The following is a 15289-nucleotide window of genomic DNA, read 5'->3' as shown; positions in this document are numbered from 1 at the left end:
GGCTGCTGGGTACCAGTATGGTGCACCATGGTGTGGCTGCTGGGTACCAGTATGGTGCACCATGGTGTGGCTGCTGGGTGGTATGGTGCACCATGGTGTGGCTGCTGGGTACCAGTATGGTGCACCATGTTGTGGCTGCTGAGTACCAGTATGGTGCACCATGGTGTGGCTGCTGGGTACCAGTATGGTGCACCATGGTTTGGCTGCTGGGTACCAGTATGGTGCACGATGGTGTGGCTGCTGGGTACCAGTATGGTGCACCATGGTGTGGCTGCTGGGTACCAGTATGGTGCACCATGGTGTGGCTGCTGGGGCCCTCTATGGTGCACCATGGTGTGGCTGCTGGGTACCAGTATGGTGCACCATGGTGTGGCTGCTGGGTACCAGTATGGTGCACCATGGTGTGGCTGCTGGGTACCAGTATGGTGCACCATGGTGTGGCTGCTGGGTACCAGTATGGTGCACCATGGTGTGGCTGCTGGGTACCAGTATGGTGCACCATGGTGTGGCTGCTGGGTACCAGTATGGTGCACCATGGTGTGGCTGCTGGGTACCAGTATGGTGCACCATGGTGTGGCTGCTGAGTACCAGTATGGTGCACCATGGTGTGGCTGCTGGGTACCAGTATGGTGCACTATTGTGTGGCTGCTGGGTACCAGTATGGTGCACAATGGTGTGGCTGCTGGGTACCAGTATGGTGCACCATGGTGTGGCTGCTGGGTACCAGTATGGTGCACCATGGTGTGGCTGCTGGGTACCAGTATGGTGCACCATGGTGTGGCTGCTGGGTACCAGTATGGTGCACCATGGTGTGGCTGCTGGGTACCAGTATGGTGCACCATGGTGTGGCTGCTGGGTACCAGTATGGTGCACCATGGTGTGGCTGCTGGGTACCAGTATGGTGCACCATGGTGTGGCTGCTGGGTACCAGTATGGTGCACCATGGTGTGGCTGCTGGGTACCAGTATGGTGCACCATGGTGTGGCTGCTGGGTACCAGTATGGTGCACCATGGTGTGGCTGCTGGGTACCAGTATGGTGCACCATGGTGTGGCTGCTGGGTACCAGTATGGTGCACCATGGTGTGGCTGCTGGGTACCAGTATGGTGCACCATGGTGTGGCTGCTGGGTACCAGTATGGTGCACCATGGTGTGGCTGCTGGGTACCAGTATGGTGCACCATGGTGTGGCTGCTGGGTACCAGTATGGTGCACCATGGTGTGGCTGCTGGGTACCAGTATGGTGCACCATGGTGTGGCTGCTGGGTACCAGTATGGTGCACCATGGTGTGGCTGCTGGGTACCAGTATGGTGCACCATGGTGTGGCTGCTGGGTACCAGTATGGTGCACCATGGTGTGGCTGCTGGGTACCAGTATGGTGCACCATGGTGTGGCTGCTGGGTACCAGTATGGTGCACCATGGTGTGGCTGCTGGGTACCAGTATGGTGCACCATGGTGTGGCTGCTGGGTACCAGTATGGTGCACCATGGTGTGGCTGCTGGGTACCAGTATGGTGCACCATGGTGTGGCTGCTGGGTACCAGTATGGTGCACCATGGTGTGGCTGCTGGGTACCAGTATGGTGCATCATGGTGTGGCTGCTGGGTACCAGTATAGTGCACCATGGTGTCCCAGCTGGGTACCAGTATGGTGCACCATGGTGTGGCTGCTGAGTACCAGTATGGTGCACCATGGTGTGGCTGCTGGGTATCAGTATGGTGCACTATTGTGTGACTGCTGGGTACCAGTATGGTGCACCATGGTGTGGCTGCTGGGTACCAGTATGGTGCACCATGGTGTGGCTGCTGGGTACCAGTATGGTGCATCATGGTGTGGCTGCTGGGTACCAGTATAGTGCACCATGGTGTGGCAGCTGGGTACCAGTATGGTGCACCATGGTGTGGCTGCTGAGTACCAGTATGGTGCACCATGGTGTGGCTGCTGAGTACCAGTATGGTGCACCATGGTGTGGCTGCTGGGTACCAGTCTGGTGCACCATGGTGTGGCTGCTGGGTACCAGTATGGTGCACCATGGTGTGGCTGCTGGGTACCAGTATGGTGCACCATGGTGTGGCTGCTGGGTACCAGTATGGTGCACCATGGTGTGGCTGCTGGGTACCAGTATGGTGCACCATGGTGTGGCTGCTGGGTACCAGTATGGTGCACCATGGTGTGGCTGCTGGGTACCAGTATGGTGCACCATGGTGTGGCTGCTGGGTACCAGTATGGTGCACCATGGTGTGGCTGCTGGGTACCAGTATGGTGCACCATGGTGTGGCTGCTGGGTACCAGTATGGTGCACCATGGTGTGGCTGCTGGGTACCAGTATGGTGCACCATGGTGTGGCTGCTGGGTACCAGTATGGTGCACCATGGTGTGGCTGCTGGGTACCAGTATGGTGCACCATGGTGTGGCTGCTGGGTACCAGTATGGTGCACCATGGTGTGGCTGCTTGGTACCAGTATGGTGCACCATGGTGTGGCTGCTGGGTACCAGTATGGTGCACCATGGTGTGGCTGCTGGGTACCAGTATGGTGCACCATGGTGTGGATGCTGGGTACCAGTATGGTGCACCATGGTGTGGCTGTGTGGCTGCTGGGTACCAGTATGGTGCACCATGTTGTGGCTGCTGAGTACCAGTATGGTGCACCATGGTGTGGCTGCTGGGTACCAGTGCACCATGGTGTGGCTGCACCATGTGCACCATGTGTGGCTGCTGGGTACCAGTATGGTGCACCATGTTGTGGCTGCTGAGTACCAGTATGGTGCACCATGGTGTGGCTGCTGGGTACCAGTATGGTGCACCATGGTGTGGCTGCTGGGTACCAGTATGGTGCCATGGTGTGGCTGCTGGGTACCAGTATGGTGCACCATGGTGTGGCTGCTGGGTACCAGTATGGTGCACCATGGTGTGGCTGCTGGGTACCAGTATGGTGCACCATGGTGTGGCTGCTGGGTACCAGTATGGTGCACCATGGTGTGGCTGCTGGGTACCAGTATGGTGCACCATGGTGTGGCTGCTGGGTACCAGTATGGTGCACCATGGTGTGGCTGCTGGGTACCAGTATGGTGCACCATGGTGTGGCTGCTGAGTACCAGTATGGTGCACCATGGTGTGGCTGCTGGGTACCAGTATGGTGCACCATGGTGTGGCTGCTGGGTACCAGTATGGTGCACCATGGTGTGGCTGCACCTGCTGCTGGGTACCAGTATGGTGCACCATGGTGTGGCTGCTGCACCATGGTGTGGCTGCTGGGTACCAGTATGGTGCACCATGGTGTGGCTGCTGGGTACCAGTATGGTGCACCATGGTGTGGCTGCTGGGTACCAGTATGGTGCACCATGGTGTGGCTGCTGGGTACCAGTATGGTGCACCATGGTGTGGCTGCTGGGTACCAGTATGGTGCACCATGGTGTGGCTGCTGTACCAGTATGGTGCACCATGGTACCAGTATGGTGCACCATGGTGTGGCTGCTGGGTACCAGTATGGTGCACCATGGTGTGTGCTGCTGAGTACCAGTATGGTGCACCATGGTGTGGCTGCTGGGTACCAGTATGGTGCACCATGGTGTGGCTGCTGGGTACCAGTATGGTGCACCATGGTGTGGCTGCTGGGTACCAGTATGGTGCACCATGGTGTGGCTGCTGGGTACCAGTATGGTGCACCATGGTGTGGCTGCTGGGTACCAGTATGGTGCATCATGGTGTGGCTGCTGGGTACCAGTATGGTGCACCATGGTGTGGCTGCTGGGTACCAGTATGGTGCACCATGGTGTGGCTGCTGGGTACCAGTATGGTGCACCATGGTGTGGCTGCTGGGTACCAGTATGGTGCACCATGGTGTGGCTGCTGGGTACCAGTATGGTGCACCATGGTGTGGCTGCTGGGTACCAGTATGGTGCACCATGGTGTGGCTGCTGGGTACCAGTATGGTGCACCATGGTGTGGCTGCTGGGTACCAGTATGGTGCACCATGGTGTGGCTGCTGGGTACCAGTATGGTGCACCATGGTGTGGCTGCTGGGTACCAGTATGGTGCACCATGGTGTGGCTTCTGGGTACCAGTATGGTGCACCATGGTGTGGCTGCTGGGTACCAGTATGGTGCACCATGGTGTGGCTGCTGGGTACCAGTATGGTGCACCATGGTGTGGCTGCTGGGTACCAGTATGGTGCACCATGGTGTGGCTGCTGGGTACCAGTATGGTGCACCATGGTGTGGCTGCTGGGTACCAGTATGGTGCACCATGGTGTGGCTGCTGGGTACCAGTATGGTGCACCATGGTGTGGCTGCTGGGTACCAGTATGGTGCACCATGGTGTGGCTGCTGGGTACCAGTATGGTGCACCATGGTGTGGCTGCTAGGTACCAGTATGGTGCACCATGGTGTGGCTGCTGGGTACCAGTATGGTGCACCATGGTGTGGCTGCTGGGTACCAGTATGGTGCACCATGGTGTGGCTGCTGGGTACCAGTATGGTGCACCATGGTGTGGCTGCTGGGTACCAGTATGGTGCACCATGGTGTGGCTGCTGGGTACCAGTATGGTGCACCATGGTGTGGCTGCTGGGTACCAGTATGGTGCACCATGGTGTGGCTGCTGGGTACCAGTATGGTGCACCATGGTGTGGCTGCTGGGTACCAGTATGGTGCACCATGGTGTGGCTGCTGGGTACCAGTATGGTGCACCATGGTGTGGCTGCTGGGTACCAGTATGGTGCACCATGGTGTGGCTGCTGGGTACCAGTATGGTGCACCATGGTGAGGCTGCTGGATACCAGTATGGTGCACCATGGTACCAGTGTGCACCATGGTGCTGCTGGTACCAGTATGGTGCACCATGGTGTGGCTGCTGGTATACCAGTGTGGTGCACCATGGTGTGGCTGCTGGGTACCAGTATGGTGCACCATGGTGTGGCTGTTGGGTACTACCAGTATTGTGCACCATCGTGTAGCTGCTGTATACCAGTATGGTGCACCATGGTGTGGCTGTTGGAAACCAGAATGGTGCACCATGGTGTTGCTGTTGGATACCAGAATGGTGCACCATGGTGTAGTTTCTGTATACAAGTATGGTGCACCATGGTGTGGCTGTTGGATACCAGTATGGTGCACCATGGTGTGGCTGCTGTATACCAGTATGGTGCACCATGGTGTAGTTTCTGTATACAAGTATGGTGCACCATGGTGTGGCTGTTGGATACCAGTATGGTGCACCATGGTGTGGCTGCTGTATACCAGTATGGTGCACCATGATGTGGCTGCTGTATACCAGTATGGTGCATCATGGTGTAGTTGCTGTATACCAGTATGGTGCACCATGGTGTAGCTGCTGTATACCAGTATGGTGCACCATGGTGTGGCTGATGTATACCAGTATGGTGCACCATGGTGTGGCTGCTGAAAACCAGTATGGTGCACCATGGTGTGGCTGCTGGGTACGAGTATGGTGCACCATGGTGTGGGTGCTGGGTACCAGTATGGTGCACCATGGTGTAGCTGCTGTATACCAGTATGGTGCACCATGGTGTAGCTGCTGGGTACCAGTATGGTGCACCATGGTGTGGCTGCTGGGTACCAGTATGGTGCACCATGGTGTGGCTGCTGGGTACCAGTATGGTGCACCATGGTGTGGCTGCTGGGTACGAGTATGGTGCACCATGGTGTGGCTGCTGGGTACCAGTATGGTGCACCATGGTGTAGTTGCTGTGTACCAGTATGGTGCACCATGGTGTAGTTGCTGTATACCAGTATGGTGCACCTTGGTGTGGCTGCTGGGTACGAGTATGGTGCACCATGGTGTGGGTGCTGGGTACCAGTATGGTGCACCATGGTGTAGCTGCTGTATACCAGTATGGTGCACCATGGTGTGGCTGCTGGGTACCAGTATGGTGCACCATGGTGTGGCTGCTAGGTACCAGTATGGTGCACCATGGTGTGGCTGCTGGGTACCAGTATGGTGCACCATGGTGTGGCTGCTGGGTACCAGTATGGTGCACCATGGTGTGGCTGCTGGGTACCAGTATGGTGCACCATGGTGTGGCTGCTGGGTACCAGTATGGAGCACCATGGTGTGGCTGCTGGGTACCAGTATGGTGCACCATGGTGTGGCTGCTGGGTACGAGTATGGTGCACCATGGTGTGGTTGCTGTGTACCAGTATGGTGCACCATGGTGTAGTTGCTGTGTACCAGTATGGTGCACCATGGTGTGGTTGCTGGGTACCAGTATGGTGCACCATGGTGTGGCTGCTGGGTACCAGTGTGGTGCACCATGGTGTGGCTGCTGGGTACCAGTATGGTGCACCATGGTGTGGCTGCTGGGTACCAGTGTGGCGCACCATGGTGTGGCTGCTGGGTACCAGTATGGTGCACCATGGTGTGGCTGCTGGGTACCAGTATGGTGCACCATGGTGTGGCTGCTGGGTACCAGTATGGTGCACCATGGTGTGGCCGCTGGGTACCAGTATGGTGCATCATGGTGTGGCTGCTGTATACCAGTATGGTGCACCATGGTGTAGCTGCTGTATACCAGTATGGTGCACCATGGTGTAGTTGCTGTATACCAGTATGGTGCACCATGGTGTAGCTGCTGTATACCAGTATGGTGCATCATGGTGTGGCTGCTGTATACCAGTATGGTGCACCATGGTGTAGTTGTTGTATACCAGTATGGTGCACCATGGTGTAGCTGCTGTATACCAGTATGGTGCACCATGGTGTAGTTGCTGTATACCAGTATGGTGCACCATGGTGTAGTTGCTGTATACCAGTATGGTGCACCATGGTGTGGCTGCTGGGTACCAGTATGGTGCACCATGGTGTGGTTGCTGGGTACCAGTATGGTGCACCATGGTGTAGTTGCTGTATACCAGTATGGTGCACCATGGTGTGGCTGCTGTATACCAGTATGGTGCACCATGGTGTAGTTGCTGTATACCAGTATGGTGCACCATGGTGTGGCTGCTGTATACCAGTATGGTGCACCATGGTGTAGCTGCTGTATACCAGTATGGTGCACCATGGTGTAGCTGCTGTATACCAGTATGGTGCACCATGGTGTGGCTGCTGTATACCAGTATGGTGCACCATGGTGTAGTTGCTGTATACCAGTATGGTGCACCATGGTGTATGGTGCATGGTGTGCTGTATACCAGTATGGTGCACCATGGTGTAGCTGCTGTATACCAGTATGGTGCACCATGGTGTAGCTGCTGTATACCAGTATGGTGCACCATGGTGTAGTTGCTGTATACCAGTATGGTGCACCATGGTGTGGTTGCTGGGTACCAGTATGGTGCACCATGGTGTGGCTGCTGGGTACCAGTGTGGTGCACCATGGTGTGGCTGCTGTGTACAAGTATGGTGTACCAGTACCAGTGTGGTGCACCATGGGGTGGCTGCTGGGTACCAGTATGGTGCACCATGGTGTGGCTGCTGGGTACCAGTGTGGTGCACCATGGTGTGGTTGTTGGGTACCAGTATGGTGCACCATGGTGTGGTGTGGCTGCACCATGGTGTAGCTGCATACCAGTATGGTGCACCATGGTGTGGCTGCTGGGTACCAGTATGGTGCACCATGGTGTGGCTGCTGGGTACCAGTGTGGCGCACCATGGTGTGACTGCTGGGTACCAGTATGGTGCACCATGGTGTGGCCGCTTAGTACCAGTATGGTGCACCATGGTGTAGCTGCTGTATACCAGTATGGTGCACCATGGTGTAGTTGCTGTATACCAGTATGGTGCACCATGGTGCGGCTGTTGGATACCAGAATGGTGCACCATGGTGTGGCTGCTGTATACCAGTATGGTGCACCATGGTGTGGTTGCTGTATACCAGTATGGTGCACCATGGTGTAGCTGCTGTATACCAGTATGGTGCACCATGGTGTAGCTGCTGTATACCAGTATGGTGCACCATGGTGTAGCTGCTGTATACCAGTATGGTGCACCATGGTGTAGTTGCTGTATACCAGTATGGTGCACCATGGTGTAGCTGCTGTATACCAGTATGGTGCACCATGGTGTAGCTGCTGTATACCAGTATGGTGCACCATGGTGTAGTTGCTGTATACCAGTATGGTGCACCATGGTGCACCATGGTGTAGCTGCTGTATACCAGTATGGTGCACCATGGTGTGGCTGCTGTATACCAGTATGGTGCACCATGGTGTAGTTGCTGTATACCAGTATGGTGCACCATGGTGTGGCTGAAGTATACCAGTATGGTGCACCATGTTGTAGCTGCTGTATACCAGTATGGTGCACCATGGTGTAGTTGCTGTATACCAGTATGGTGCACCATGGTGTAGCTGCTGTATACCAGTATGGTGCACCATGGTGTAGCTGCTGTATACCAGGATGGTGCACCATGGTGTAGCTGCTCTATACCAGTATGGTGCACCATGGTGTAGCTGCTGTATACCAGGATGGTGCACCATGGTGTAGCTGCTGTATACCAGTATGGTGCACCATGGTGTAGCTGCTGTATACCAGTATGGTGCACCATGGTGTAGCTGCTTTATACCAGTATGGTGCACCATGGTGTAGCTGCTTTATACCAGTATGGTGCACCATGGTGTACCTGCCAGATACCTCCAGCAATATTCCAGATGCAAAATTTTAAACTTAATTTGTGAGATCTTTGTTTTTCTCGTGACAATGACGCTTTTCACCCTCCTACCTTCCCTCCCTACTTTCCTCCCTCCATCCATATATCCCTCCGTCACACCCCCACCTCAACCGTCTGTTCCTCTCCTCTCCATCTCAATCGTCTAAATTTCTTATGGTCATTTAAATCGTCATTGATGCAGAGATTGAGGCTCGTTGTCATGGTGCTGCAGCGAAGAGGCGGGGCCAGGAGCTGTGAATCGAACCCATGTAACCACAGATAGGTAAGTACACACAGACACACACACACACACACACACACACACACACACACACACACACACACACACACACACACACACACACACACACACACACACACACACACTCACACACACACACACGGCCTTTTAAAAGACTGGTGTTTTAAATGTGTATTGATCCGAGAGACAGATGACTGCTCTTATGAACCCAGTAGCAGCTGTGTGTGTGTGTGTGTGTGTGTGTGTGTGTGTGTGTGTGTGTGTGTGTGTGTGTGTGTGTGTGTGTGTGTGTGTGTTTGTGTGTGTGTGTGTGTGTGTGTGTGTGTGTGTGTGTGTGTGTGTGTGTGTGTGTGTGTGTGTGTGTTTGTGTATGTGTGTATGTGTGTGTGTGTGTTTTTGTGTGTTTGTGTGTGTGTCGTGTGGGTTGGGTAGGAGATTGATGGATAAGGTAAACTCACTTGTTGGATGGTAACGCTATATTGTCAGACTGTGGTAATGGGAGATGGAGGGAGTTCAGCCTGCCGTGTCCTGCCTTCTACTATGCCTATGCGTCGACTGAGGCCGAGGTTGCCTGTCCCGCTCACTCATGGAGCATCCCGTGACGTCACACAGTCACAGGCCTAAGGGATCTTCTATATAAACACATGGATAGTACTATAATGCTCATCTAATCTATGCATACAACACATGTAAAGGAGGATCAGCAACTATGCTGACAGCTCGGTCATGTTACGTATGTCGTCTCGACATACACTACTATGCTGTAGGCTGAACAGGCAGGTGGTTCTGGGCTGATTCTATACAATAACAAATTCATATATAACTTAGAACTAATGGATGGTATCATAATGGATATTAACAAAATGAGTTTTACGTAATGGGTGTTAACGTAATCAGTTTTAATGTAATGCATTACAAACTATAAGAACAAATCATTGTACATTATGGGATGGAATTGATCGATCGATCTGTATTCATGCACTCTACGGATTCTGAGGAAGAATAACTATATATATGTACAAGGTGAAATTAACAGCAAAGGCATCTGGTGCACACAGATCAGTATTGCTAAATTCTCAGAATTCAGAGGGAACGTGAACACGAAAATTTCTGACAAACTGATCAGCTAATAACAAGACACACAGTCAACAATTTCATTCATCTCGGACATCTAATTATACAGGCTGTCTACATCTAAACCCAATTCTGCGAGGGTGAGGTTTACATATGCAGAATGGTTATTATCTCTGGGAGGATTGAACTCCTCTGCAATGGCTAACACATGCCTTGACTGAGGACAGTCTGAACGAGTATCTACAAAAGATACAGGTACATGGACGATCTGAACGAGTATCAACAAAAGATACAGCTACATTCACTAGTGACTGTGGAATTACTAACTCTTCTGCTAGGAGTACTCAACTCGACTGTTCGATACAGTAATTCTTGGCTCATTACAAAGTCACTAATGGGTGCTGGTGGCTTCATAGTCAGAATAAGATCTTCCTGGAGCAGGAATCGAATCCCCAGAACACAAGGGATCGGTTCTTTCTTGCTGGAGGAATGAACAAACTTGGTGGAGTGGATGACTCTCCCCGGTTGAAAAATTTAGCGCTATAACACGCAATATGAGCATGGGAGAATGAATCTACTATCTCACTGCAAGCAGAGGGAAAAATAAATGAACACGGTGAACAATGCTGATATTCAACTGAGTCGCACAGTGACACGAGGTATCAGCTATAAAGAAACTTCACTTAGAAACGTTAACAATATGTGAAAGTTACTCGAGAAATAGCTTCTTACATTGCACGAATTACTGTCAACGAGGATGGGATCACCATCTGGAACACAAGGAACAACAACAACACTCAAGTGAGCACACTAGTCACAGAAACGTCTTTCTGCAATGGCTTGTGGCATCAGCAAGAGATGGCATAACTCGTTGCAAGTAAAGTTCTTCTCAAAGCATCCCCTGAGAAGGAATGAGTACTTGAACAAGCCACCATTGCAAGGATAGTAGTCTCAGCACTATCCTGCATGCACAATATTGTGGCTGGAGTCCAGACAGGAGTGACAGTATTACTAGTGCCTGACCACTTGGCTCCGTTAATGAGTAATTCATGGATCTATAGGAACTTAATCTGAACTTCACATTTCGCAGCACTTTAACAAATCTCAGATACAATCTGTGAGAACAAACACATTGCTCAGGGGCTAGGTATTGTCTTTCAGTCAGTAAGGGAATATTGGTACTGTGGACTGATTCATATTGACTTGACTGGCATGGTACACTAAGTGAACATTCAAAAGTGACTGGGACATGTTCTCAGGGAACTTACTCAAAGACAAAAAGGCAAAAAAAAGAGAGAATGACACAATAAGCTTAAATGGGAAGAAAATGCTTAACTATTCTGCATAAGTAAATAAAAAATTGACAGGACACACAGAAAGCAAGGAAACTCACACAAGAAAATACTAACCTGAATAAACAACACTTTGAAAATCAAGAGAACTTGTAATTTACTCAAATCTAATTTACTCAAATTTTACTTTAAATTGGATGAATGGCACAGTGAGTTGTCTTTACTCTCAATGCAATAGGGAAATTAAACAATAAAATGATGAATCAGTCAAAAAAATGTTAAATTGGACTCAATAAAGCTTGTGCAAAATAAAACAAACTGGGAAACAATTCACTGAAATAAAATAAAATGGCACAAAAAGAATAAAATATTATGCACAGAACAGAGCATAAGAAACTGCACTGAAATAAACTGTAGCAATATTGAAAATAACAATTGCTAATCAAGAGTACTGCACAACAGTACTTAAAATTTCTGAAAGAAAAATTTTGAATGGCAACACAATGCCTGCACAAGAATTATTGCAAAATGAGTCAATGTGCAATAATAAAAAAAATATTACACACACAAGAAAATACAGTTTACAAAATTAAAAAAAAATATATAGCAAGGAATGAACTGAGGGAACACTTTAACTCTTAACTGCAGCTTAAGCAACACTTACTGAACAAGCAAAAGAACAATTTACTTTAAAAGAAGAACTTAAAAATTGCACTAAGAGTGAATTTGTTCAATGAAACATGAAAAATAATAGGTACAAAAACACAGAACAAAAAGGGTTTGAACACTTACAGTGATGCAGAACACAACACATCAATATAAACACAATTCCGATACCTTAGTAAGGAATCATTCAAGACACTGTACACCGTGTATGTCAGGCCCATACTGGAGTATGCAGCACCTGCAGAACGTCACTAGAGAAAGTACAAAGGTTTGTTCCAGACACTGAAGAAAGATTACAGTGATGACATGAACACAACTGCTGGAATACAAGTGATGCAGAACACAACACACAATTATAAACACAATACTAGAATTTTCTTGCTATGAAACTTGATGTGTGAAAAATTTGGAAAATAATTTCTTGCTTGCACAAAACAATGGTACTATTGTCTGTGGAGATAAGACAAATTAGACACTGGCTAAATGAAAGAATTAACACAAAAATGTTCAACACACAGAGAAAAAATGTAATAAACTGGCAAGACTACACAAATGCTGGGATAAAAATGTAACAAACAACACTGAGTTGTGATGCAGAATACAAGGTAATAAATTACTGAATTACTTCTCTGGAATACTGAAAACACAAGGTGATTCTGAAGTGTAAACACAAGTTCTATACTGCTTATATGTTGCACACACAACAAAAGAAAAACACTAAGGTACTTACTTCAAGTATATAAAAAAAGAAGCACAACACAACTGATATGAAATAATAACACGAAAATTAACACTGAATTAAGAAGATAAAAAAATATTGCAAACAGTATATAATAAACACTGAGTCTAATCAAGAGTCACTGAATGTCACTAAGAGAAAAATCACTGGAACACAAAAGAAATGTCTCAACACTCGCAAATGTCTCTATGAAAAATATTATCGCTGTAATGACTTGATGAAGAATTAAGTAGGTCGTGGATGTTTATGTCCTCTCGTGGCTGGCTACTGTCCACACGTGATCGTAGAATTGCGCTTACATCGACGATAGACTTCACACAGGAGGCTTTTAACGGTGGTGCAAAACACACTCTAGCTCTTGACCCCCTATGTGGTCCTTAAAATATGGTGCTGGAACCCGTAGTAGTGTACCAAAACAATGGTAGAGGTTGGGTGAGTGGGTTAATGGCTGAGTGAGGCGGCTGGGGTCGGTGTCGAGTGGTTGGGTGGGTGGGCTGAAACAGGGCTAAGGCCGAGACCGCATGGTAACTGGGCCTATGGGATGAACGGCCACACTGAGGACACCCTCACTGGCATGAAGATATTTCTAAGCCAACTGGCTTAAAAACAAACCCACAAAATACCTCAACACCACAGGGATGAAAAAAGCACTCAGAATGGCTTGGAACTTGAAGCCCAAAGCGATGAAGACTGTACTCATGTGGCTTGCTTGAGTACTGGGGTAAGACACCTGGGTAAGTCACCTGGGTGAGTTGCTGGGTGGCTTATCTTAACTCTTCACACAGAATGGCTTGATAATTTCTAACGATGAGCACAGCAGGGGTGGAAAGCTGGCTGGCAGGCAAGGCTGGATGGTGAGGCTAGGCTGACTGACTCCCTCACCACAGACTGTCTTACTGGCTTATTTTGCAAACTCAGGTCAACCCCTCGGGAGTGATGCAAATAAGCAGATAAACACTAATACAAAGAGACTGACCAGTGAATAATGTAGTGGCTGGTAGACGCTTGATTGAGGTAGCTGGCTTGAGGTAGCTGGCTGGCTTGGGGTAGGTCGAGTGTTACCCTGCTCGGCAGGCCTGGTCACAAGATAGTGGCCGGCTCAGTAGAAATTTATCTCCAGAAATCGCTTTAATCGTCAGAATTACAGGCCCTCCGTTGCCACCAAATTGTCGTATGGGGTTCGGTAGGAGATTGATAGATAAGGTAAACTCAGTTGTTGGATGGTAACGCTATATTGTCAGACTGTGGTAATGGGAGATGGAGGGAGCCCAGCCTGCCATGTCCTGCCTTCTACTATGCCTATGCGTCGACTGAGGCCGAGGTAGCCTGTCCCGCTCACTCATGAAGCATCCCATGATGTCACACAGTCACAGGCCTAAGGGATCTTCTATATAAACACATGGATGGTACTATAATTCTCATCTAATCTATGCATACAACACATGTAAAGGAGGATCAGCAACTATGCTGACATGTGTGTGTGTATGTGTGTGTGTGTGTGTGTGTGTACTCACCTAGTTGTACTCACCTAGTTGAGGTTGCGGGGGTCGAGTCCGAGCTCCTGGCCCCGCCTCTTCACTGATCGCTACTAGGTCACTCTCCCTGAGCCGTGAGCTTTATCATACCTCTGCTTAAAGCTATGTATGGATCCTGCCTCCACTACATCGCTTCCCAAACTATTCCACTTACTGACTACTCTGTGGCTGAAGAAATACTTCCTAACATCCCTGTGATTCATCTGTGTCTTCAGCTTCCAACTGTGTCCCCTTGTTACTGTGTCCAATCTCTGGAACATCCTGTCTTTGTCCACCTTGTCAATTCCTCTCAGTATTTTGTATGTCGTTATCATGTCCCCCCTATCTCTCCTGTCCTCCAGTGTCGTCAGGTTGATTTCCCTTAACCTCTCCTCGTAGGACATACCTCTTAGCTCTGGGACTAGTCTTGTTGCAAACCTTTGCACTTTCTCTAGTTTCTTCACGTGCTTGGCTAGGTGTGGGTTCCAAACTGGTGCCGCATACTCCAATATGGGCCTAACGTACACGGTGTACAGGGTCCTGAATGATTCCTTATTAAGGTGTCGGAATGCTGTTCTGAGGTTTGCTAGGCGCCCATATGCTGCAGCAGTTATGATGTGCGCTTCAGGAGATGTGCCTGGTGTTATACTCACCCCAAGATCTTTTTCCTTGAGTGAGGTTTGTAGTCTCTGGCCCCCTAGACTGTACTCCGCCTGCGGTCTTCTTTGTCCTTCCCCAATCTTCATGACTTTGCACTTGGTGGGATTGAACTCCAGGAGCCAATTGCTGGACCAGGTCTGCAGCCTATCCAGATAGCTTTGTAGTTCTGCCTGGTCTTCGATCGAGTGAATTCTTCTCATCAACTTCACGTCATCTGCAAATAGGGACACCTCAGAGTCTATTCCTTCCGTCATGTCGTTCACAAATACCAGAAACAACACTGGTCCTTGGACTGACCCCTGTGGGACCCCGCTGTGTGTGTGTGTGTGTGTACTCACCTATTTGTGGTTGCAGGGGTCGAGTCATAGCTCCTGGTCCTGCCTCTTCACTGACTGCTACTAGGTCCTCTCTCTCCCTGCTCCATGAGCTTTATCATACCTCGCCTTAAAACTATGTATGGTTCCCGCCTCCACTAC

Source organism: Cherax quadricarinatus, chromosome 55, assembly GCF_038502225.1.
Source record: "Cherax quadricarinatus isolate ZL_2023a chromosome 55, ASM3850222v1, whole genome shotgun sequence".
NCBI lineage: Eukaryota > Metazoa > Arthropoda > Malacostraca > Decapoda > Parastacidae > Cherax > Cherax quadricarinatus.
This window is presented reverse-complemented; position numbering follows the sequence as displayed.